General features: G+C 41.0%; 1 long non-coding RNA gene across 1 annotated transcript; it reads right to left on the bottom strand.

Annotated features, from left to right (window-relative positions):
* Positions 1–374: 374 nt before the first annotated feature.
* Positions 375–26,789, bottom strand: LOC138820787 (uncharacterized). The gene is made up of 3 exons (XR_011369984.1): positions 26,754–26,789; positions 2,075–2,218; positions 375–916 (listed from the first exon to the last, which is right to left on the bottom strand). It is a non-coding gene; the product is annotated as an uncharacterized lncRNA (long non-coding RNA).
* Between the last annotated feature and the right edge of the window lie 694 nt (positions 26,790–27,483).

Raw genomic sequence — 27,483 nt, 5'->3', positions numbered from 1 at the left:
TTCTCTGGAGTCTTGTCTCTTTCATTGGCTGGGAAATCTTGCCCAACTCTTCCTCTCTTACCAACCTACAAACTTGGACTCATCTAGGTATATTCTGTGGCCATCTAAACACGCCAAAGTTGGGTCTGGGAAGGTGGCTCAGTGGTAGAGCGCTTGCCTTGCATGCATGAGGCCCTGGGTTTGATTCCCCAGCACCCCACAAGCAAAAAGAAAAAAAAAAGCCAAAGTGGCGCTGTGGCTCAAGTGGTAGAGTGCTAGACTTGAGCTGAAGAGCTGAGGGACTGTGCCCAGGCCCAGAGTTTAGGCCCCACGACCAGACCCTAAATAAATAAATAAATAAATAAACATACCAAAGTTGTAGTCACATGCTCACAGCCAATCAGCAGTATCATTACTTTATCTCTCTTTCCCACATTACAGTCAAGTATCTGGAAGGAGTGGCTTCTTCTCAGAGTTCTTTCTTTACATCTTAGTCATTCATAGTTCCCTTCCATATGGCTTCCATACCTTCATGCAGATTAAATGTTTTTCATTATGGCCTTGGCATTGGCTACAATGGGGACTTTCCAGGCCTGACTTACTTGAAGGTGTAGATCACTAGGGCTGTTTAGCAAATCTTTCTGGTTCTACTCACTTCCAGGCTCATGCTAGGATTTTACTTCGAGAAGACTTATTTCACCAATGCAAATTGGATTGGAAATGTAAAGCGTGACACCAGGAAGGAAGAGATGACATCCAAATAAGCTCCTTCTGTCTTTTTCTGTTCCTTGATCCAGATGGTGATTGCTCTGTCACCCAGAATTCCAGAACAAAAACATCACAGAGACAAGGTCCCTGCAGACACACAGTGGACTTGTGGTTCCTTAGGGTGTGTTAAGGAAGGCTCTTAGAAGAGGTCATCTCTATGCTGGGTACACTAGAACGAGGACATAAAATGGTATGAGAATGGGCAAAAAGCTAGTGGTGATAATGAAAGATGCCAAAACCAGAGAGAATAGGGACTGTTCACGAGTCCTTAAGTGCTTAGCTTAGGTTAGTTAGAATAGGAAAGCTGGGGTGGTATATAAAAGGAGTGTGAAGAGTCACAGATAGGAGAAAGAGGAGGGCAGGCCAGTTTAAAGGGAAGAGAATGAGGCAATCAGGAGACTGTGGCACAATGTTAGTTAAGAAGCGATGGATTTCCCATGCCTAGTAAACAGCAGCATAGGGTAAGGAGAGTGAGGGAATGAGGGAATTCAAATGATATTAGAGAAATAGGGTCTCAGAGAAAGTCAATTCTATAGTCCTGCCCAATGCTGAGAGTTCAAGGGACCCAGACCAAACCCATTTCCTGCTAGTTATTGCCAAGATCTTTGTTTCTGCAATGTAGGTCTAGTGGCCCTTAGTAACATGCTTAACTTCTCTGGTCTTGTTAGCCTTTGATGATAGCATTCATTCACTCACACAACCCATATTTTTGAAACAGCTATTTGATGCTAAAAACTGCTCCAGTAGGAAAGTTTAGATGTTGTCTTAAATGATCAAACACCAAAGCTCCAGAGGTCTGGGTAAAAGGGAGAGATAATAGACTGAAAGCGGGCTCTTCAGCACAGCATAGGAATATGCAAGGTCCAGGATCCATGACAGACTACACTGGTCCTTTCACTATTCAATCTCAAGAAGGCCCTTTGTTATCCCAGGGCTCAGGAGAAGAGGTGCATAAGTTCCTTTTCAGTTCTAGCATTCTGTGAATTGACATGATGGGAGACATGTCAATACACAGGCTCCTCTGTGTATATTTCCCCAATGAAAGAAACAATATAGGGTCAGTGAGGATGATGGGAAATTGAAGGAGGTACAAAGAGACTAAGAAGAGGGCCACATGGAGAAGGGGACCTGAGAATGGTTGAATGCTTCAGGTGACTCTGAGGGCTTTGTGTATTCTCTCTCCCAGGTATATTTTCATATAAGGAGGCCAAGAGCCTTGTTGTCTTAGAGGAAGGAAGCCCAGATGGTGGCAGAAGAAATTTCTAGAAGTGGAGGTGCTGTAGCAGCAGCTATCCATTCCTTCCTTCCATCCACTAGGAGAGCTTGCCTTGATCCTGGTCCTCTGAATGGCTTCCCTCAGACCCAGAATTAGTCTGAGCAGTCGAATCTTGAATTTTCAGTCAGTTTCAAAGGGCCCATTGAAAGGCGTGGGAAGAACACTGGAGCCATTTATTGGCTTAAACTGCTCAGCCTGGAAGACAAGACAAAAATCAGATGAAAATTTGAAAGTGTCTATAAATATTGCCCTTCCTGGGTTTTCCAAAGCTCTCATTATTTTTGTTTGTTCCTACCACTTTGTTTTATTTAAAAAGTTTGTGGGGTTTGCCGGTAATGTGCTGCAGCATCATGCATTTTAATGTGAATTTCAGCTGATTCAGAATTTAGAGCAAATGCAATCCAGTCCTCAGAGCTCGGCACCATGTATCCCAGACCTCAGGAGCCAGAGACAATAAAATGGTTTACAGTGATGCCTATTGGGAGTACGTCCCGTGTTAGACAGAATGGAGAATATTAGTTTTATTGTTTAATACGGTCTTCTCCTCCCCACTTCCCTCAATTGTTTACTATGACAAGTTGAACAAACAGCATGGAGAATTATGTGGTGAAGTTTCCAGTCACAAACTCTCTTGCTTATTCATAAGCTTTTACCATTTGAGATTGAAGATGAGAAAGAATTTGAAGAGAAAGAACTTTTTTTAAAAGAAGAGACAGGGAGGCTGCTGGAGGCAAATGGAACATCATCACAGGTAAAACTGCACAGTAAGTCACAGGAGACCGCTGAGCAGAACCAAGAGCTTTCACCCAAATCCCAGGGGAACTTCTTGAATGTACAGCATTAACTGTGGTGAGCTCAGCCATGAAGAGCTTGTGTAGGCTCAGGCCTGCCCTTCCAGAGGTTAGACTGAGTCTCCTGGCTTGCTCTGACAAGGCCTACTTTCTCAGGACAAGTTTCTTCTTTAGTAGCTGTCGGGCAATATTCTTTCTGACATCTTCTGAAGCTCCTTCGTATTTCAGGGCATGCTTGAGGTGGCCCCTGGGCTGGGCATGGAGCCCTGGTGACCAGAATGCTACAGGGAGCTCAGTGAGGGGTGGTCAACCCAGAGTAGGTCACCCCCACAAAGGACATGGCCAGGGCTGGTGTCTGGTGCCCTCTTCCTGTTGTCATTACTTATTCCCTTTTCCTGTCTCAAAACAATAAATATCCTTCACGCTAAATGTTGCAGCAGGTGTGGGACAAAAATGATAGACTAAAAAGAGATTGTTTTCTAGTATAACTTTTCAGTGCTTTTTCTAGTGTGAATACAAATTTTTACAAATTTTTTTAAATGGAGGAAGAGTCTCTATGGACTGCTTTGTAATCTCTTAAATTACCTATCATGAACATTTTCTCGAGAAACCTCTGTGTGTGTGTGTGTGTGTGTGTGTGTGTGTGTGTGTGTGTGTGTGTGTGTGTGTGTGTGTGTGTGTGTGTGTGTGTGTGTGTGTGTGTGTACTAGGTATTGAACCCAGAGCGTTGTACTTAAGCCCACTACTACTCTTTTATATTGTGTGTATTTTATTCCTAATACAGGATCCTGACAACTTCCCCTGGACAGGCTTCAAACTAGAGATTCTCTCCTGCCTCTATCTCAACTTCATTTTTTATGGATTCAAGGCATTTCACTATCTGATAAGCTTTAGTTTATTTTGTCAACTTCATTTTGTTGGTATATTCAGCTTGCTTCTAATGTTTTTTGTCAGTCGTGAGGCTTGAACTCAGGGCCTGAGCACTGTCCCTGAGCTTTTTTACTCAGGGCTAGCACTCTACTACTTTGAGCCACAGCTCCACTTCCGGTTTTCTGGTGGTTAATTGGAGATAAGAGTCTCATGGACTTTCTTGCCCAGGTTGACTTCAAACTGTGATCCTCAGATCTCAGCCTCCTGAGTAGCCAGGATTAGAGGCGTGAGCCATCAGTGCCTGGCCTTCTAATTTTTAAAAAATGTATTTAAAACAATATCCTGGATATCCTATTAGCTAAATCTCTCTGCACATTCATGTATATAGGATGACTTCCTAAATGAGAGACACCTTTGTTGTGAGAGTACACATACTTTATTTATTTAATTTTGTGGTGCTGGGATCAATCCCAAGTCTTCCCACACCCCAGATAAATGTGACACACACATTGCAACATCGCCTTCCAGGAAGGGATTCTAGTCTGTTTGTACAACAGAGTTTGACAGTGTTGGTATTCCATTGTTCATACCTATTATGCTGTTCCAACAAGTGTGTAGCTATCTTCTTTCTGCTGTGCTATTGTCAGGGAGTAAGAGTTTTTAAGAAGATAGAAACTAGAGACACTATGCAAAGAAAGAAGCCAAGAACAAGTAATTTTTTAAAAATTAACAAGGACTTGTAAGAAAAGTGCACAAGGACCAGCTTATTTAACGAATGAAAGTCTCAGGATGACAAAGGCACCTCTGTAAGTTCTGAGCCAGATGACAAAAAGAATAAATGTACTGCCTTGGATTGATTCCCCCCCCCAATATTGAGGAATGATAAAGAAAACTGAATAAAACTCCTGTTTTGATTCTGTCAAGGAGAATGAGCTTCAGAATGGGAAGAATTAGTGTGAGCATCAGGGAAAAGACAGAGAGCCCTATACTCAGCATGTGACCAGGAATATGCTGACCACTTTGTCGAATTCTTCAAAAATTCTGTCCTGGAGGCCTGAGAGAGTGTGCTACTGAGGCATTGAAATGGTGGCACTTTGTACTGAAAAGTTCAGGAGGAAGAAGGAATTAATTTTCAGAAAGGAAAACAACCCACCCCAGTGGAGACAATTCCAGGGAAAGTTTGAAGTTGGACTAAATTAGCTTCTGGGAAATTTTACACATGGAAAAAGAGAGAGAACAACACAAAGCTATCATCATGACCCTCTCAGCATGATGCGGCAACTACTGACTCACATGCTAGTTGCATTTCACACCACTCCATCCTAGATCAGAGGCAAATATAATATGTCCTGCAATTTCTTTTCTTTTCTTTTGCCAGTTGTGGGGCTTGAACTCAGGGCCTTGGCGCTGTCTGAGCTTTTTCACTCAAGGCTAACACTCTACAACTTTGAGCCTTAATGCCACTTCCCCACACCTCATCCTCCTGAGTAGCTAAGATTGCAGATGTGAGACACTAGCACCCAGCCTGTAATTTCTTCCATATATTTGTATATTCAGGATTTTCTCTAAAGACTCTTCTGAAAATATACAATCACAGTATCATTATCATATCCCAAAATACTAACAAGTTAATATCCTCAATTTTCCAGTGCTCTACTTTTTTCTGGTTGTGACACAAAAGCTTATTTTTTCATTCATTTGTCTGAATCTGAACATGATCTGTATGTGCATTGTGCTTGGCTTGTTTGATTTTGTTTTCTTGCAGAGTGGGGGATTAAACGCAGACCTGTGTGCATGCTAGGCCAAATGCTCTACCAGCTTCATCTCCAGCTCTTAGCATTTAAAAATATTTTTTACTGATATTGTAAAGGTGATATATAGAAGGGTTACAGTTACATAAGTCAGATAGAGATCAGTTTCTTAGCTAGGCACTGGTAGCTCACACTTGTAACCCTAGCTACTCAGGAGTCTGAGATCTGAGGATCACAGTTTGAAGCCAGACCAGGTAGGAAAATCCATTAGACACAGATAAATGGACAAACAAGACAAAAACAGTAACAAAGAAAAAAACCTCTTGTTTCCATTTCCTGAAGTTCATTTTGATAAATATTGTGCTTGGTTTTATGGCTGTTAAATATCTTTGATCTCCAGATTTTTCTCCTCTACCCCAGCCTATTTCTAGTAGTAGTAGCAGTAGTGTTTGATGGTGCTGAAGTATCCCAGGGCCTCTGCAGCTGAAGCAAGCACTCTATAACGAGGAGTCTCCCCATTCCTCATAGTTTATTCTAGAAGAATGCAGGTCATCTGAATCCTCACATCTCTCCCATTCTGTATTTTTGTCTAGAAAACAGAGTTTTTTTCTGATGTCCTTCAAAGATCAGTGAAGTTAAGTCTATTTTCCCCCTTTTTTATAGCCTTATGCACTCTTGATCTAGACTTGTCTTATGTATTTTCTTTCATTGTGGTAAAGTTCTTATTAATATTTGAAATTATCTGAGATTTGGCCAGTGTGACTCCATTTAGTTGGGTCTCAGTTCTTTTGACAGCCCCTAATTTAAGTCTCTGATTGTTTCCTTGCTGGCTGGAATCAGAAGGAGGTCCAGGTTCATCTTTTACAGTTTGAGTACACCTGGTACAAGCCATCTCTTTAAAGACAAAAACAAAAACCTCTGCCTTTTTATTGGGAGTCAGAACTTCGAACAACCAGTGAGTGCTGGATTGGATTGTGGAATGAGTCATTTCTAAGCATCTTGGAGAGGAAGCAACTGTCAGGAGGCACAGAGTCCAGTTGAACTAGAGTCATCAAACATGTTTACAATAACACACAGCTCATTCCACAAGAAGAAGAGGAGACCAGACATAAAACAAACATCTGAGAGGGGGGCTGGGAATGTGGCTTAGAGGTAGAGTGCTTGCCTAGCATACATGAAGCCCTGGGTTCGATTCCTCAAAAACCACATAGAAAAAACCAGAAGTGGCACTGTGGCTCAAGTGGTATAGTGCTAGCCTTGAGCAAAAGAAGCTCAGGAACAGTGCCCAGGCCCTGAGTTCAAACCCCAGGACTGTCAGAGGAAAAAAAAAACCAACAACAATTGGGATGCTGTGTTGACAGACTTTGACCTGAGCAATAGGAGTGTCAGGCAGGAAAAGTAGAGTGGAAGAAGATTCTGGGTAGAGAAAAGAACATGATCAAAGTCTCAGGATCGGCAAGGGGCATGGCATGTTTGAAGAAGAGTCTGATTTGCTTCATTTCCTTTGACAGGGTTAGTGGATTTAGAGAGCAGCCAAATGCTGGAGACATAATGTATCTGGACTTCAACGGGGCATTTGTCCAGGCCTATCACAATATCACTGTGGACAAGATGGAGAAATATGGACTAAACAATAGTACCATTAGATGAATTAACAACACTTAGGTGAATAAATGAACCCAAAAGATGCTGATTAGTAGATTAATGTTAGCATAAAGGATAGTTTCCAGTAGAGTGACACAAGACTCTGTCCAGTTCAACATTTTTATCAACAGTCTAGGTAAAAATATAGACCCCATACTTAACAAATCTCTAGATTGTATGGAGCCAAGTGGGATAATGATTTTGAAAGATATTGGTAGGTTGGATGTAGGGAGATGAAAATTCATAAGGAGGAATGTAAACTTCTATAGCTGAACAAACAGCATTTACAAGCACACAAACTACATGCCAGAAGTATGTTAGCAGACTGTACATGGAAAAGATCTGAGAGCATAGATCTGCATATGGCATTAGTAATGTGCAAGGTTAATAGCAAAATGCAGCAGAACAGATGGTTGGAGCGGCAGTCAGCAATGGGCTGCAAAGCTCAACCATGGAGCATATTTTGACAGAGCAATTGACAAGCTGGGGTGATTTATAGAATAATCTGATATGTAGAGGCTTTACAGAACTCCAGTGAAGAGTCACAAACCTGGAATCCAAGCGCTTCCAGAGACATTACCAGAGTCGCAGGCCAGGCCTCCTGCAGTACGGTCCTTGGGAAGGAGGAGAGCACAGCCAGGAAGTTGTGAGGAGAAGTCAGAGGGAGACAGGTTTCTGGGAAGTCACTGGACAGATGGAACCAGCCCTACACAGAGATAGCTAGTGAGTTTGCTGAGGAAAGCTGAGCCGCTCTGTGTCGGAGAGGCCCTGGCCCTGGCTTCCTTTTTAACAGCCTCTTTTTTCTGGCTTTGAAATGCTCAGACCTCCCATGGAGTACTCTGGGCCCACCTGAAACTCTTCTCTTTCCCACAGACCCCACTCTGGTCCCAAGTCTTCACTGTCCTCTTCCATGCCACTGTAAAAGTTGTCCTGCACGTGTCGAACAGGATAGCTGAGCGCTCATCTTGGTTGGTTCTTCTAATGCTAATTCTATTACCACTGCTGGGGTGGGTTAAGATAGTCAAAGATCATTTGATGTTCCTCCCACTGAAAGGTGAGAGTCTGTCTTCCCTCCTCTTGACTTTAGGCTGGGTTCAAGGACTTGAACAATAAAACATGGTGGAACCAGAGGGTTTCTTTAACAGAATCACAAGGTGCCTTGCTGTTTTCATTCCTGCCTTTCAGGGCTCCCATTCAGAGAAAGCCTCAGAGCCACTAGAGGAAAACATGGAGGAGAGAAGGTGAGAAGGAGACAGAAAGAAGCAGACAGACAGACAGACAGACAGACAGACAGACAGACAGACAGACAGAGAAATGCTGGGCAAGTCCCAGTTGTTCCAGCTCTGGCTGAAACCCCAGACATTATATGAAGCAGAGCCAGCTTAGTGCAAGTTTCCTACTTGAGAGCAAAAAGCATGATTGTTGTCTTTTCAGCTGCTAACTTATAGCACAGAGTGTGAGGTGAGATCTCTGACTTCTTTAGGGATTCATGTTCACCTTGTGCATGCAGAGAAGAGTAATTTCATTCTGATATTCTCTACAGCCAACACTGTGGTCCTTGAATTCCTTAATAGTCTTTGACATTATTGTGGACCCCAAAGAGCTTTTATTTAAAAGGGTTCTATTTGCCATGTTAAAAATTAAAACAAAAAAATTAAAATATTTACTTATTACTTTATTTTAAAATAACAATAAAACCCCTAAAATGTTAACAGTCACCATATATCAATGAAAATATTTCCAGACAAAAAAGTATTGAGTGCCATTATTTTATATTTTTTTTGCAAATTTCGTTAATATTGGACTCCATTGAACTTTAGGTTTTATATATGCTTCTATATTTTTATTTTATTGTAAATATGATATACAGAGTAGTTACAGTTACAAAAGTAAGGTAGTGAGTACGTTTCTTTTTGAAGTCATTACAATGTCATATCATGGAAAGTCTAGAAGATTTCTCTGTACACTCAAGTGAGAAGGGAGAATGAACAGGATAAAAATGTATTATTAGGAAGTGTCTCTGATCAAGATGCAGCATACAGACAAAGGTACATGCTAAACTAAAATCTTTATATAACTATTTGAAGCTAGTATAATAAAAATAATAAATATTTTGGGGAAAAAAGTGTATTTTGTATGAAAATGGTTTTAACCTCATAAATACCCCCCAAAATGTTAAGAACTTCCAGCGGTCCCAGGACCGTACTTTGACAACTGCTGCTTCACAGAAATGCTGTGAAGGCCCATGGAGTGATGCACATCTGTAATCCCAGCTACATATGTAATCCCAGCTACTTCATGGGCAAGGTAGGAGAATCACTGTTGGAGGCTAAAGCAGCAAACAGCTAAGGGCATGGCTCAAGTAGCAGAGTGCCTGCCTAGCAAATGTGAGGCCCTGAGTTGACTCTCTAGTACTGCACCTCAAAAATACCATGGACAAGTCATCTATGTTTATTCCTTTGGAACTAGAGACACACGATTTCAGCAACTATTCAATGCCCTTCTTCTGTTAGTGTTTCTCATGTAAGTCTTTAATCTGACTAAGACCCCTGTGCTACTCAACTCACAGATGGGCAGACTTAGGGCTCCGTTAAAGGCTGGTCCTGGCTGGTCAGAGATGGTAGTCACAAGATGGATCTCTCGGGGACAAGAAGGCAGAGAAAGCTTGCAAACATATTCAGGATGTCCATAGTTCTTTTCTGCAGTTGTGGTTTACTTGTACCTTGCTGGTGCTGGGTGTGGAACCAGGGCCTGGAACACATCTAGCACACACTTTAACCATCAAACTGCACCCTGGTACAGCTCCTTCACCTTGAGAGAACACGTCCTTCTTGTCTTATAGACAAAGAAAGGTCTAATGAGTAGCAAAAGACTTGAGGCAACTCTTACTGCCTCCAGCTTTCAGCAATTAGATAGAATTCTTCTCCTATTGTAAACTATACTACGAAACCATTGTATGCTTGTTTACTTTAATTAAGTTATTGAAAATCAGAAATGATATCATATCTAGCCTTTCCTAGCAATATAGAGATTTCCCAGAAACTTCTAGCTGCATGTTTTTGGTAATTGCATTGTGCTAATCAACTAAAATGGCCTAGTAGAAATGTTAATAAACAAACATAATCATGGGCATAATCCTAGACACAGTCCATTGCCAAGGACCCGGAGAAGTCGTTGGATCCATCCCTCTGTCTCTGGCTGCTTCTCTTCCAAACAACTTTAACACAAATAATATCAGAAAATCTGTCCTCTACTGGTCACTCTTCTTTTTTTCTTCTTGGGCATCCTATCCGCACCAAAAAATGGCAATGAGTTTAAGTTATTTTACAAAATACTAAAGAAGATTGTGAATTTTGTGAAATTTGAAAGAAGATTTAACTTACCAAAATAAATACAATTATCTCTGAAAATGAGGCAGAAAAAGATATTTGATCAAATATAGGCAAGCCTACTAAATCTATGTACATTGAATAAGATTCCAGATTGTTATTGTTGTTGTTTTGGTCAGTCATAGAGCTTGAACTTGGGATCTAGACGCTGTTCCTAAGTTCCCTTAGCTCAAAGCTAGACTGTATTACTTTGAGCCATAGTACCACTTCTGGTTTTCTGGTGGTTAATTGGAGATAAGAGTCTCACTGACTTTCCTGCCCAGCTGGCTTCAAACCATGATGCTCAGATTGCGAGCCTCCTGAGTAGCTTGGATTACAGGCATGAGCCACCAGCACCTGGCTGATTCCAGATCCTTGATGGTGAGGTAGAAGATTTTTTTAAACCTTGTTTGTTTGTTTGATTGATTTTTAGCCAGGGTCTTGCTATGTATCTCAGGCTGGTCTTAAACCCGGATCCTCCTGCCTCAGCCTCCCAAATGCTGGAATTACAACTTGATATCATCATCATGCCTGGCTCAGGATTTATTTTTAAAATGTGTTAATAAACACATTTTTAAAATGTCTTATTAGACATTTTTTAGCATGTTCCATTAGAGCTAAATATGTTTTGAGGAATTTAAAAGTATTAGGATTTGAACAGATATATAGACTACAAAAGCTAGCTAACACTTAACTTAGGAGCAAGGTATCCATTTTGTTACCTTTCGGACTATGGTTTGTGTGCACTTAGATGATGGCCTTTAATTTGACTTTGTGGAATTTTCTAAAAAAGAAATTCTTGCGTTTTTCTCAAGAATTCCCAAAGTAATAGACCAGTCTTCTTGGGAACTCCAGTTCGGACAATAGAAACCATTTGTTTAAATGCTTGTCTTTGGATCAGAGCTTAGACACAATGTTAAAGATGGATTACTCTCTAGCTCGTGGGGCATGTGGAGAGATGGGCTGTGCTTCTTCCTCCCTGGGACATTTATTGGAACAAAGCAGGATTTGTTCCCTCCCAGGTTCTGTGTAGTGCACAGCTGGTCCAGTCAGGCCTGACATTAAAGCTAATCTAATACACAGCCAACTCCAATCTCATCTCTGAGCTATCCTACTTGGGAGATAGGATATGAGCTGGTCGTGGAAGACTGTGTGTCCCTTCCCAGACTCAGTATCTCCTCCAGTATGTGGGACTTCTGTTCGGACAAAGGTTCCCTCAGGGCTGGATCTGAAACTTTTTTTTTGGGAGGGGGTCCGGTGGTGGGGCCTAAACTCTGGGCCTGGGTGCTGTCCCTCAGCTCTTCAGTTCAAGGCTAGCACTCTACCACTTGAGCCACAGCGCCACTTCCAGCTTTTTTCTTTTTTGCTTATGTGGTGCTGAGGAATCGAACCCAGGGCCTCATGCATGCAAGGCAAGTGCTCTACCACTGAGCCACCTTCCCAGCCCATCGGGGCTGGATCTGGAGAAGAGCAACAGCTCCTTAGACTTTTATGAATGTCTAGCTTAGACAGATACCTAGACTAAAAGTCATAGGAGATCCTGGACAGGTGACAGTGGCAGTTGGGAACACGACAGGTAGAGGTCTGGGAAAGATGAGTTCTTAGTCATGACACCAAAAGCCTGACCATTTAAAAACTTGTACTCTGCTGGGCACTGGTGGCTCATGCTTGTGGTCCTAGCTACTCTGGAGGCTGAGATCTGAGGGTCACAGTTCAAAGCCAGCCTGTGCAGGAAAGTTCATGAGACTCATATCTCCAAATAATACCAGAAAACTGGAAGTAGAGCTGCGGCTCAAAGTAGCAAAAACACTAGTCTTGAGCAAAAGAGCTCAGGGATAGTGTCCAGGCCCCAAGTTCAAGCCCCATGACTGACAAAAAAAAGTTGTATTCCATCAAAATGGAGACTCTGTAAGACAAGATACAGATGGGGAAAAATACTTGAACCCACATAACTAATCAAGGTCCTTTATCTGGAATAAGGACCGCTCAAAATTCCATGGTATTAAAACAAAAAAAATCAGTTAGAAGTGGGAAAAGATATTCCATTAAAGAGGAGATGCACAGGGTAAATAAGCATATTAACATTGTTAGCCATCTGGGAAATTCTAATTGAACCCATACTGAAAGCCAGGTGTGGTGAAATCCCAGCACTCAGGAAGCTGAGGTAGGAGCATCATGAGTGTGAAGCTAGCCTGGGCTACTGTCAAGACTATAGCTCAAACAGAGAAGAGGGGATAGAGAGAGAGAGACAGACAGACAGACAGACAAAGACAGAGAGAGAGAGAGAGAGAGCATATAGTGAGATATTTGTGTGCCTACAAGAATAACTTAAAATCATTGTATTTTAACAGGAAATGACAGTGTCTATAGTAGTAGATATGCTAGGTACACAGATAATATCATTGCTCACTGGATACATGTATTGGAAGGCCAATATACAATTACAATATACAGTACCCAATATACAATTATTATGTGCCAATAAAAATAAAAAATATATTTTATCCCTTTACTATGGTCATTTTTGAAAGTTATATCTGAATTCTGACCCTCATCTCTGTGAAGATAAGTCCTTAAGCTTTGTGCCAGATCTGACACATTTAACACCAACTCTCTACTTTTGTTGTTGTTGTTGCTGCTGCTGCTGCTATTTTCTGAGTCAGATTCTTGCCTATAGCTCAGGCTGGACTCATAATTCTCCTGCCTCTACTTCCCAGCAGCGGAGACTACAAGCATACACCACCATGCTGGGTTTTGCATCCCACTTTTGGCCTTGAGTACTGAGAGAGGACTCTATCATCTAAGCCTTCTTCACTATTCACTGATTATGTAATTTTGGAAAAATTAGAGTTCTGTAAACTTAAGAGTTTTCTTGTACAAAATGAAAAGAAGATGGAGACTAGGATTCAGACTCCCATCAATCCAGTTCTGACGAACCTAGTAGGAAAGTGTACCTGTTTGCCAGCCTCACAATGCCTCTGGAGCCATTGATTGACGCAGCTTGGGTTTGAGGCCAATCTTAAACACATCACTATGGCCAGGAAGGTGCATATTGTCATTGGCCAAGATTGGGTCATGTGCCTGCTGCTGGAGCTGGGATAGGACAAATCCACCTAACTATAGGGACCCATGTCATTCTTGAATGTTGAGTGAATGCTGGGAGAGACCAAAAACAAAACACATCAACTTCTGCACAGGGGCTAAATCATCTCCTTTTACCTCATAGGGGTTTTATGAGATTAAGTGATAATGTGTAGAGAGTGGTCTGCACAAGCCTGGCACATTACAAGCATTCCACATTAGCTGTTATATCACTTAGTCTTTGTAGAATGAATGTAAAGTTTCAGGAGTACCCATTCTGAGTGGATGGCATTTCATGCATTTAGTGTAAAACCTTAGAAGGATGGCAAACTCACTCGCATATGAGAAGGCTGGGTTGAGAAGGATTCTCAAGCTACATCTCTGCCCACCAGGAAGTAGTGCTAGGCCCAATTAAGAAAGCCTCTTGACTCCTCAAAAGGCTCCACATAGAGTTCCCTATGACCCAGCAATCCCACTATTGGGCGTTTACCCAAATGATCACAAACAAGACCATACTAAAGCTACCAGCACAACTATGCTTATTGCAGCATTATTTACCATAGCTAAGATATGGAACCAACCCAGATGCCCCTGAGTAGATGAATGGATCAAGAATATATATATATATATATATATATATATATATATATATATATAAATTCTATGCCACCATTAGAAAGAATGACATTGCCTCATTTGTTAGGAAATGGAAAGACTTGGAAAAAATTATATTAAGTGAAGTAAGCCAGGCCCAAAGAAACATAGGTCCCATGGTTTCCCTTATTTGCAATAACTAGTATATGTCTAGGACAAGCAGAAAAGGTCAAAAACTATGTACATATGATAAGATAAGATGATGTTAAGTGAAATGAACCCCAAGATAGGGACACAAATATCTTTTTTCTTTCTTGCTATTGTTTCTAACGTATAATGTAGCATGTGATTTTTTTTTTGTTTCTTTGAATGTTCCTCCCCCATGGTATAACCCCTGTTTTCACTGTATTTGATGTCAGTGCCCTGCATCTTGTATATACACTTCTCTAATTCGGGGAGGGAAGGGAAAAAACAAAATGCTTAAATAAGGATACAGATTGATCCATTGCAACAATGAGTTGTACAAAACACTGTGTTGAAAACAAACTTTACAACTTCAGCAGTGGGGAGGGGGGTAGTTGTGGAGGTGGGAGGCTCGAAGGGATGGTAGCGGGAAAACAAAGGAGGAGGCAATAATGCTCAATAGGCAATGTACTCATTACCTTGCTCATGTAACTGTAACCCTTCTATATAGCATTTTAACAATAAAAACGTTCAAAAAACGTACAAAATGAACCCCAAGATAGATACATAAGTGGTTTTTTTCCTTGCTATTGTTTTTTAATGTTTTTTATAATGTACTATGTGATTTTTTTTTTGTTTCTTTGGTATGTTCCTCCTCCACAATATAACCCCTGTTTTCACTGTATTTAATTCTGGTGCCCTGCATCTTGTATATACATTTTTCTTATTTGGGGAGGGGAAGGGAAAAAACAAAATGCTTAAACAGGGATACAGGTTGACCTATTGTAACAATGAAATGTACAAGACACTATGTTGAACATGAACTTTACAACTTCGGGCACAGGGGGGTTGGGGGGAGCAGAGAGAGGAGTTGGGGAGGTGGGGAGGGAAGGGATGGTAGGGGAGAAATAAAAGTGGGGGTAACAGTGCTGGATAGGAAATGTCCTCATTACCTTGCTCATGTAACTGTGACCCCTCTGTACAGTATCTTTATAATAAAAAATATATATTAAAAAAAGAAAGCCTCCTGATGCCAGATGCTGGTGGTTCATGCCTATAATCCTAGCTACTCAGGAGGCTGAGATCTAAGGATCACAGTTCGAAGCCTGCCAGGGTAGGAAAATCTGCGAGATTATTATCTCCAATAAGCTAACTCAGAAAAAGGAAGAAGTGGCGCTGTGGCTCAAATGTTAGAGCCCTAGCCTTGAGAAAAGGAAGCTCAAGGACAGCACCCAAGCCTCAGGGCTGCCATATACACACTAAAAACAAAGGGCTTCCTGAGCTGGGATCAGTAGTTGACAGTTATTATCCTACCTACTCCTGAAGTAGAGACCTGAGAATCACAGTCCCAACCAGCCTGAGCAGACAAATCCACAAGAATCTTCTCTCCAAATAACCAGCAAAAAGTTGGAAGTGAGAGTATGGCTCAAGTGGTTGAGACTAACTATAAGTGGAAAAGGTGAACAGGAGCATGAGGCCCTGAGTTCAAGCCCCAGTACTGGCACAATAAAAAGGAGAGGAGAGGGGAAGGGAGGGGAGAGGAGGGGATCCAGACCTTTAAGTTGCACACTTTCAATCTCTATTCTAGAAAAATACCTGGCACATAAAGGTATTTTGCCTTTTTGTGTAACTTTAGGTTGCTGAGTTGTTAAAATAGTTAACATACATTCCACACATATTAGTTAGACTAAACTATGCATAGTGTGAGAGAGTATGAGCAAATGTCTTATACACTTCTGTGAAGTCAGTGCGAACACATAGTAGAAGCTCAGTCAATATTTTCCCACATTTAACTAAAAATAATTATGCTGAAATTCTTCCTAGGGAACCCAAGGGATATTGGTAAAATTAAACCACGAGGAACTTGAGTAGTGTTAATGTTTTGTTCATAGACCTCATGTATTTCCGCATATATTTCATGGCATTTATATTAAATTCATAAATAAAATATTGCTCTGTTTGTGTGAACTCAATAACACGTTTTTAAGATAACAATAAAAATGTCCTGTTGCCCTCTGATATATTTACTGTAATTTCACTGATTTCTTAGCTTTTTTAAGACTTCATGAAAGAACTCCTCAAGGTGGCAAGTTAGTGACAACAATTGTGGCCTGGCCAAATGGACATGGAGAAGGCTCAGGTGGTGGAAAGGCAAAGGTCACCTGACTACAAAGCACAGCTGTTCTCTGGATGTACCACATCAGCCCCTCGTGTGAAATGACACCATTGCACATGCTCTCAAAGGGCATGCTGTGGATTCATCACCCCTTAGAATCAGGGCATCACTCCATATGGGATGACTTGGGTTTGGCAATTAGAGAACAATGGATAAAAGAGCCACAGGACAATTACACTGTGTAATGCTGTCAACTGTATGGTTTTGAAGCTACATGTATATAAGTTCCAATCTCAGCTTCACCAGAAGTTTTGGTAGCTACCTCATCTCTCCAAGTCTTATTTGCTTTGTCTGTGATGTGATAGGAAGGTGAAAAATAATGGCGAACTCATAGATAGCTGTGAGGGTAAAGGAGAGGCTAGTCAACATTCTTAGTGAACAATAGCTATTGCTGTCATTGTTGGTTTGATTTTAAGTCCAGCTCATAGCAAGTTAGTTGGCAAAATCATAAGTTGAATTAAAGCTTGTAGCTTAAAGTAATGTAGGCATGTGTGTGTATGCACAAATGTATAATATTACAGATTATGCTATTGCAATATGACACTGCTATAATAGTATCCAGAATCTCATCCAAGAGTTTTTGGAGTTTATCCCCATTGATGAATTGTATACATACCCTCTCTGGGGTAATAAATGCTTTCTTCTAAATGAGCTACTACACATTCTGGGCAGATCATTTCTAAGGTATCCATAAATCCAGCCCACCTTCTGACAATAGAAAACATACAACACACACACACACACACACACACACACACACACACACACACACACATTAACATCCACAGATTTCTTTTTGTAGCACAGAACAAACTAACTTCTGAATTGGCCTATTTACTTTTATCATCATATTATGTGGAAGTCGGGTACAGAGCCCACCATTCAACCATTGCCCTCTTTGCCATTAGAACTGAGACTGCACTCAAGACCCCCTAAAGGTTTTAGAACAAAATTATTCAAATAGAAAGAAGCTGTACTTCTTGAAAGCTTAGCAGTCCTCTAGCAAATTAAAAGAGGACCCTGAAATTTAAGTTCTGGAAGAAATTCTGTTCAACTGAGGTAAAACTGTGCTCAATAAAATGAAACTAAACTCATTCCTCAGGCAATTGACATTTATGACTTATAATGCACCCTTGTAGTCACACCTGGGAGGAAAGTGGGAAAGACTGGGCCAGATTTCTGCTGAATCGATGTTCAGCTAGACCAGAGAAGGCTTCCTGTGTACCAATTTTTATGCATAACTTGATATGATCCTCATGACAACCTATGATTGTAGTTGACCCCAGGTGACAAAAGAAGAAACTGAGGCCCAAAGATAGCATATGTCCAAGATCACATGTCACAAGACATTTACTATACAAGGCAGATTAAACTATATGCTATTTCTCTAATAAATGAGAGAAACTTCCATTATAGTTTACTATTGTGCTACTAATATTTCCACCAAATTTCTAATTCTGATCTTTTTTAATTCAAGATTTACTTACAATTTAATTTTCATCTTACTAGGTAATTTATTAAGTTTACATATCATCATGTCTTGTGGTAGGTGAAAATAATGGCCGCCAAAGAGGTCTTACTCCCTGCAACCAATAAATGTGAATTTGTAGGGAAAAGTATCTTTGCAGATGTGTTTAAGGTAAAGATCTTGAGATGAGTGATTATCCCTATCCAGATAAGCCTAATGCAGCCATGATCATGATTAAAGAAAGGCTGGGGGCGATAGAGAGAAGAGGAGGCATAATCATAGAGGCAGACCTCATAGTGATAGTACCACAGATCAGCAAAAATGGCAGCAGCCACAGGAAGTAGGAAGAGACAAGGAGACATGGAGTGATAAAGATCCATGAGTGATACTGGTTTCCAATGTCTGGTCTCTGGAATTGTCAGAGAAAAAAAAATCTCAGTTGTTGCAAAACAATGTGTTACAGCAGCCACAGAAAACTAATCTTGCTCTTGCTCTGTGTGTGTGTGTGTGTGTGTGTGTGTGTTCTCTTTCAAGAAGAGTGATTTGACAATAACACTTGGGATGGTTCAAAGGGGGAAACGAACAAGAGTAGGTTCAGGTAAGAATATAGAAATGGATGCATCTAAGCCTAAAAGGACAGATTTATAGGGAGAAGGAAACTTTGGATCTCAGAATCAGCCTACATGACTTGCCCATGGACCACATCTGAAGTATGAAGACAGGACCGCCAAGACAATGCAGTGATTTGTAGGAGATAACTATACCTCTAAATTCCAGAACAGGGTCACTTTCGTGAGACCTGTAAAGTCAGAGGAAAATCCTGATTGGGGAGGAAGGACAGGGATATGTGTTGTTACATAACAGATTTAGAGTATTGTACATTTGAAAAAATTGGGCTGATAATTCAAACTTGGAATAGTTTTGTTTTAGATACATGTTTTGGTTATTTTGATAATAGTGTTTTGCCTTCTGAAAGTAAAATGACCATATTATCAATGTCCCCCTCCTTTCTACTGAGGAAAATAATGACAGGATTCATTTATTTGCTTATTAGCAAGATTTTCCCTTTTTTATGTGTCATCTTAAATCAAGCATCTTAAATGCTAAATATCTGCTCTCTCTTTCTAACTGTATAGACACTCACCCAGCTAATTTTTCTTCACTTCAATCATCTTACCTGAATTATTTAAGCGGATTCTCTTCTAAACTCTACATATTTTGCTATTTTCAGAGCAAATTGCTTTTTTTTTTTTTTTTTTAGCAAATATCCATTTACTAGCAATGACTCTGAAAGATCATCAGCACATTGCATCAAACAATAATACCCTATTGTGTTTGTATAACCCAAACTAGTTCCAAGCTATACTTCCTCACACTGGTTTGAACATTTTAATTAAATCAGTCAACCAACCAATTGCTAACTTGATTGGTAACCATTCAATGAAAGCAGTCAGACAGATTGTCTGTGGACTTAGCCTGGATCTTTTTGTTAGCACAGCCATTTTGGTTTTCTCCACTTAATCTCATTAAGGACATCCCCCTCTCTCCACCTGACATCTGACTTTCTAGGTTTCCCAGCCCAATGAATGTTTAGTTTTCTATTACATGTCCCCAGAAATATTTGTTCTGCCTTAATTCTTTTTGTTCTTTTCCATCACTGTACTTAATTTATTTTAATCCATTGTATTTTTCCATTTGTTCTTACTACTTTTTATTTGGGCTTCCAGTTGAGAGTTGTTTTTTACTTTTCATTTGTGTATTAGACATACATACCATCCTTGTATGTTAGGGCATTGTGATAGCCCTATCTTGGCCTCCTTTTATTTTTCCTCCCTGATTCTGGGGATGGTCGAAGTTCTTGTGTCTAATCAGTCATTTACATCAGCATGTCCCAAATGACCAAGAGACGAGGCTGGAAGAGATTAGCATGGTAATCTCATTCTGATGGATAAAATTAGCAAAGATATTCCCCACAAATGGAGAGCTGCCATTGGCGAACTGCTGTGCTTAGAATCAATTACTAAATTACTTTGAGCTCTAAGTTGACATTAACAGAAAAAAATTGCCATCGACCGAAGGGAAATAAGATAAAAAATATGCGATCATTAAATCTCTCACTACTATTCACGAATGTGACTCACAAGAATGGTACACAAAATAGGGCAGAATTTAATTTTTAACAGTGCCCCCTGTCAACATTTCATCTGAGCTTCTCTGTGGCCTGTGAGCCTGCCCTGGCCTTTCCCATTTATTTACAAGGGAAAGAGAAGCAGGGAGAGGAAGGCTGGGACCACGTGTCCACTTTCCCTAGGCTCCAGCTAGCTCAGGAGCCCCAGGGGCACTTTCTGATGCCAGGCAGGGTCTGGTGGGCTGCTGTCTGGGCCCAAAGGGGAGCCACATCAGAAAAGGCGTGGTGCATCCCCAGTGCCTCCTCCTGATGTACCCCAACAATACCAGTTATGGCCATCTCTCTTCTCAGCTTCCACGTAGCCTGCCAGGGAAAGGGTACCTACAAACATTTCCTCAGTCCTCATTGGCGTCTTCAGCTTTCCTGGAAGTTGCTTAACCTGAACAACCTTCCAAATTAATACAAACACCTCCATTAAAAAAAAAAAAGACCAAAAAATTCAGAAACACAGCTTTGTCTTCATGGAGAGACTGAAATGATGGGGACTAACTAAGAAATTAGCACAAGCTTTAAAATCGCTTCTTTTTAGCCTGGGCTTGGGGAATCCCAGTGGCATAGTAATTGTTAATATTATTAGCACAGTATACATATCAGCTGTTGAGATATTATGAGGATTTGAATTCAGTCTCTGTTGGGGGAGTCAGGGTCAACATCATTAGCTATAGATCTTGTCTCAGTTTCCATATAGATGCCTTGGGGCAAGTGTCTGCTAGATACATCTCTATGGATGGGTAGCTCCATAGGACCTACAAAGCTCCATCACACACATCACTAATAGACAACAAGCTTTTGTTTATCTGAAGGTTTACTGGAATTAACGTATTAGTGTCAACTTGACACAATAACTTTTGTCTCCTATGTAGTAGATCATTTTGATGGTTTTATTGATGGAGTGTGGTGTCTCATGTAAATAGCAGGCGAAGTTGAATTTAGATAAAGTCTGGCACATTTTTCTTAAGAGGAAAAAATAGAAAAGCTGTTTGCAAATGCACCCTTGACAAGACACCTTCTGCAGTCTTATGGATATTACAATAGTAATTGTGATATTAATAATCCTAATTATGAGGCAGAGTTGTAATTGAAATGTATGCAGTTCCGTGGTTGGCAAATGAATCTTTAAGAGGACATATTCTGTGCTCTTACAGATATTACAACCAAATTGTGATATTAATAACAATGATTAGAAGGGAGATTTGTAAGTGAAATGTAAGCAATCCATTCTTAAATTAAACTTGGAACACAAAACCATTAAAGGGAAATTAGAAAATAAGGCTGTGTTGTTAAGGGTGACAAGAATTTCATGCAAAAATTGCCTATAAAAATGGCAGAGAAATAAAATGAGTGGGAGTTTATATATTTACATGGCATTTTAAATGACTGTACATAAAATTTATTCAAAGGCTAAGTTCTAATTTTTTTGCAGGGTGGGGGGAGAAGGTTAAAAATGAAATGAGCCTTGAGTGATTATTTGTAGTAAACACCATCAACATTCAATCAAAGAAGCCGGGCGCTGGTGGCTCACGCCTGTAATCCTAGCTACTCAGGAGGCTGAGATCTGAGGATCGCGGTTCAAAGCCAGCCCGAGCAGGAAAGACCGTGAGACTCCTATCTCCAATAAAACCACCAGAAAACCGGAAGTGGCGCTGTAGCTCAAGTGGTAGAGCACTCGCCTTGAGCTGAAGAGCTGAGGGACAGCGCTCAGGCCCAGAGTTCAAGCCCCACGACCGACCAAAAAAAAAAAAAAAACATTCAATCAAAGAGAGCTGTACACACAGCTGATTTTGAGATTTGGGTAAAGCAAATCTAAGATAATTAGCCATGAGCAGTGTTGGTGAGTCAAATAATTTCTAGAAATACTACATCACCTTAAGTTTTTGTTGTTGCTTTTTCCTGAGATTCTATACTAAAATTAACAGCTAGAGTTTCTTAAACCCAACTGCTAGAGAAACTGCTTCCAGGAAAAATGACAGTGTTTGATTTTTTTTTTTTTTTTGGTCAGTCATGGGGCTTGAACTCAGGGCCTGGGTGCTGTCTTTGAGCTTTTACGCTCAAGACTAGTACTCTCCCACTATAAACCACAATGCTACTTCTGGTTTTCTGGTGGTTAACTGGAGATAAGAGTCTCATGCACTTTCCTGACTGGGCTGGCTTTGAACCATGATCCTCAGATCTCAGCCTCCTGAGTAGCTAGGACTATAGGCACGAGCTAGTGCCCAGCTGATTTGTTGGGGTTTTTTGGTCGTGGGGCTTGAATGCTCAGCCTGGGCACTGTCCCTAAGCCCTTCAGCTCAAGGCAAGTGCTCTACCACTTGAGCCACAGTGCCACTTCTGGTTTTCTGGTGGTTTATTGGAGATAAGAGTTTCACAGACTTTCCTGCCCAGGCTGGCTTTGAATCGAGATCCTCAGATCTCAGCCTCCTGAGTAGCTAGGATTACAGGTGTGAGCCACCAGTGCCCAGCCCAGCTGATCTTTTAAAGAAAAACTAGTTTGATGTTTGAGAATTAAAGAATTTCTCAAGGGAATAAAAAAAATGAAACAGACACTTAACAAACAAGTATTAGACTCTAACATCATTTTCTACTATTGAGATATAAGTTTTTCCAATCCCTATGACATATTTTACTGAATTGAATTCAGTAGTGTACACTCTGGGACCTGCCAAGTGGAGTAATTATTTTTTAGACTTCATCAGTGGTGTTTCCTAAAGACTGAAATTAGCCATATTAGGCTGGTTTCAGGCGAGAGGTATTTTTTTTATTCTTCTTAATAGAATTTACTATCAAACCATCCTGGGTTATATTCCTATTTTTCAGACCTTCCATTCTCACCCCCACCACATTCCTTGGGCTGTAATTATACTGTACAGTACTGGAAACAACAGCCCCAGATCACATAGTCATGTGGGTACCATTGGAAGACTTCCAGAATTGCTCTTGGCTCTTCTGGGCTCTGAAGTTTGAAAATGAGAATGTCAATGGAAGTTATTGTCACGATAAAGGAACGTGCCATTGGCTCACCTGCAAATGTCAAACAGCTTCTGTATAGATATATACTCCTCAGAACAAACAGATCTCAACCTCCTGAGTAACTAGGACTACAGGTGTAAGGCATCTAATGGCTAATTATTCATATTAAGAATCATAGGGGGCTGGGAAGGTGGCTCAGTGGTAGAGCGCTTGCCTTGCATGCCTGAGGCCCTGGGTTTGATTCCTCAGCACCACATAAACAGAAAAAGCTGGAAGTGGCGCTGTGGCTCAAGCTGTAGAGCGCTCGCCTTGAGCTGAAGAGCTGAGGGACAGCGCCTAGGCCCAGAGTTCAGGTCCACAACCGGCATTAAAAAAAAAAAAAAAAAAGAATCATAGTTTGCCAGACACTGGTGTCTCACGCCTGTAATCCTAGCTACTCAGGAGGCTGATCTGAGGATCTCGGTTCAAAGCCAGCCTGGGCAGGAAAGTCTGTGAAACTCTTATCTCCAATAAACCACCAGAAAACCAGAAGTGGTGCTGTGGCTCAAGTGGTAGAGTGCTAGCCTTGAGCTGAAGAACTGAGGTCCAGATTTCAAGCCCCACGACTGACAAAAAAGAAAGGATCACAACTCAAAGCAAGTCCACACAGGAATATCCATGAGATGCTTAAAGAGGAAAAAAAAAAGCTGAAAGTGTAGTTGTGGCTCAAATGGTAGAGCACCAGCCTTGTGTGAATAAACTAGTGCCCAGGCCCTGAGTTTAAACCCCAGTATTAGCACACACACACACACACACACACACACACACACACACACACACACACCCCTGTCACAAATAAAAACATCATAAATGCATCCTGTGCCTCCTATACCCCTTTCTCCAGCTAGATTCTGACTGGAGCAGCAGTCACAAAAGGGTCTCCGCAGGCCCCAGTATCCTTCAAACAAACAAAATAGGCTTAACACTAAGGAACCTGGACAAATAAAACCTTTGGGGAAGGGAATGGGAAGGGGTAACAAATTATCCACCCTGACACAAATGAGCCATTTTACCAAAGCAGCAGATCTCCCAAACAGTTGGGAATGTTTTCAAAACAGGAGAGGCAAAGGGTTGCTCCATTACTGAAGCTGACACTTGGGGCATGTGCACTGACTGGCCAGCACAGTGGCTTTAATCCTCTCAGCAATTGTGTAAACCAGGGATTACCATCACCATTTTCTAGGCAGGAGAATAAGTTCTGCCTAGTAATACCTAGTAATACTATCCAATTTATGCAGATGCAAGGCAGGGTTGAAATCTTAACTCAGAGTTCAAAACAACTCTAATTTTAACCACACCTTTCTACCTCCTTCCTTGTGCCCTCCTGTACTGGGGTTCATTTTGGCCCACCTCACCCCACCCAGGGTGGCCCTGACATAGCCTGGGGGAAGAGCTGAAGAGTGTTCATTATTTGTGCAGCAGGGATCAGGCCGGCAGTCCAACAGCCTGACCTTGGACACATGTCTGAAGTTTCAGCCACACAGACCCCTAACTATCCCAGTCAATGGCTAAGGGTTTCTAAGGGTAGAAAGATCCAATCTCTCTAGGGGTGGAGATGGAAGAAGAGCCTCTTCTACCCCTTGCTAATGCTCCAGATTTTTCAGATGACAGAACAAAGGAAAGGAGGAGAGAAAATTAGAGAAAGAGATAAAATCCCAGCAAATTAAGATATGATGATATTTCCCTTTAATGTCTGAAAGTTTTCTGATGGTTGGGTCCTTGTAATGTGTCCTGTGATTTGGAAAATAAAAACAACTTGGGCCACTGGGTGTCAGTGGCTCATGCCTGTAATCCTAGCTACTGAGGAGGCTCGGAATCTGAGTATCTCGGTTCAAAGCTAGCCAGGCAGAAAAGTCATTGAGACTCTTATTTCCAATAAACCACCAGAAAACCAGAAGTAGTTCTGTGGCTCACCTTGAGCTGAAGTGCTGAGGGGCAGCACCCAGGCCCAGAGTTCGAGCCCCACAACCAACAAAAACAAAAACAAAACAACAACCAACCTGGGTCATTTTTCAAAAATGGCAATAAACAAATATAGAGAGAAGAAAACTACAGTCCTTCTCCTTTTCCTCTTTTGCAGTCTTGCTGTGTTCTGTAATTTCTGAGGAGTTGAATGCGGGGTCTAAGTCCGTTAAAAGGCTCTAGGACCTAATTTGCACCTGCTCTTCCTCACTTGTATGGTCATAGATTTCACTTTGCCCTCTACCTTACCACTGGGGTTCCACACACATAGGAGGCCCTAATTTCAAGTGTGTGTGTGTGTGTGTGTGTGTGTGTGTGTGTGTGTGTGTGTGTGTGTGTGTGTGTGTGTGTGTATGTGTGTGTGTGCTGATCCTGGGCTTGAACTCGTGGCCTAGGCATTGTCCCTGAGATTCTTGCTCAAGGCTAGCACTGTATTACTTGAACCACAGCTCCACTTCCAGCTTTTTCGTAGTTAATTGGAGGTAAGTCTTGTGGACTTTCCCTCCCAGACTGGCTTTGAACTATGATCCTGAGAGCATAGCTTCCTTTACTAATTAGGATTACAATTGTGAGCTACTAGCATCCAGCTTCAATATTGATAATTTCTCCTCTACTGCTCTTTATAACTCTGGTGTAAACAAGAACATGTAAGAAAGTGCAGTAAGTTATGGAACATCCAATTCAAACACTATTTTGACATTTCAGATGCTGAAAGTAGTATGTCGTATGTATGTAGCAATTTAGGTAAATGGTCAAAGCAGGAAGCTAAATATAGAGAACAATATTCAAAACTGAACATAAATTCTGAGTGCAGCATATCCAAATGGGATGCAAAGTGGAATCTAGAGTCAGATAAAGCTGGCCTGGACTCTGCCTTACAAGCTGTTTGACTTTGGGTGGTCAGTGCCTCTTCCTCAGCCTCCACTAGTACAGCTGTTAGAATATTTCACTGGGCACACTGGATCACACCTGTAATCCCAGCTATGCATAAGAGGATTGAAGTTCAAGGCCAGCTCCAGACAAAAAGCAAGATTCTATCTAAACAAAGTAAAGCAAAAGTGTCTGGAGACATGGCTCAAGAGGCAGAGTGCCTGCATAGACAGCATAAGGCTGTGAATTCAAACTCCAGTACTGTAACTCTCTTTCAAAAAATTCTTATTTCCCCTCCTCATTTCATATTTTTCAAATATGGAATGTTTTTGGAGTCCAGTTAAGTGAGACAAAGCCTGGGGAGAAAAAACCTGCCTAGGAATTACAATTGCCAGTGGGGGCGGAAATATATCAGTGGACTTGATCATACTTCTCCCATTCAACTACTCTTCATTGAGCCTTTCCTGTTCCAAGGAGCTGGGTCTCCAGACAGGGTCTTAGACTTGGGCCAAACACAACTTTGGTTTTTGATGCCTTGTCACCTAGAAAAATGTACAGAAAATGTTTCATGGGACAACCTCTGGGAAGTAGAAATAACTGGCTTGTTTGGTTTTACTTTTTTTTTTTTGAGTATTCTTAGCTTTCCTATGTTTCCACAATAAAACATATTGTTTACTTAAAAATCAGGAAAAAATGTTATGGGAATTCTACCGGCTGTCAAACAATCAGTTCAAACAAATCTTATATTGATGGTTGGATATCAGTTAAGCCAACTTGCCTTTAACCTTTCTTGTTCCTCTGAGATAGGCTCTCCCTGTTCTATGAGAACATTTCCTGTTCTATGAGAACACTTCCTGTTCTATGAGAACACTTCCTGTTCTAAGGGATTGCTTCCTTGAAAATTTGGGGGCGTGCACTCACCCAGTCAGTAGCAATAGTAAGTCTTCTTTTCCTTCTTCTTCTCTACTGAAAAGACACTATGAAGCCAAACAATGTGGCTTGGGTTTCTTTTGAGCATGGTCTTTTTAAAATAGAATTTATTTTATCTTTACTTTTTGGTAGAACTGGGGTCTGAAATTAGAATCTTACACTTGGATGGCAATCTACCTCTTGAGCCATGTCCCCAGCCTTATTTTCATTTTAGTTTTTGGATAGAGTCTTAGATTTTTGTCCAGGGCACCTGTCCTGGTGAGGAGTAATGAAGCAGTTCCACTCAGTAGGTCTACAACATGTGCTCTTTGAGAATGAGTAGCAAAACACAGAAGAACACTTAGGACCAGACAGATGATCAACCAGAAATAAGGGGCCAATTAAACCAAAGCAAGCTCTGAGGGAAGGGGAATATTGAAACCGATTTATTCCAATTACATATTCCTTTGCAGAGAAACACAAAGAAACACGGAGTATAATTTGGGACAGTCTCACTTTGATAACCTGGAAGAATAAAAGAGTTTTCTATTTCAGCCTGAAACTGCTATAAGAGTAGCGCTGTAAGAGTAGTACGCACT

Source organism: Dipodomys merriami, unplaced genomic scaffold (assembly GCF_024711535.1).
Source record: "Dipodomys merriami isolate MVZ:Mamm:240054 unplaced genomic scaffold, mDipMer1.0.p SCAF_9, whole genome shotgun sequence".
NCBI classification, from domain to species: Eukaryota; Metazoa; Chordata; class Mammalia; order Rodentia; family Heteromyidae; genus Dipodomys; species Dipodomys merriami.
The sequence above is the reverse complement of the archived record's forward strand: the minus strand, read 5'-3'. Positions and strand labels throughout refer to the sequence as shown.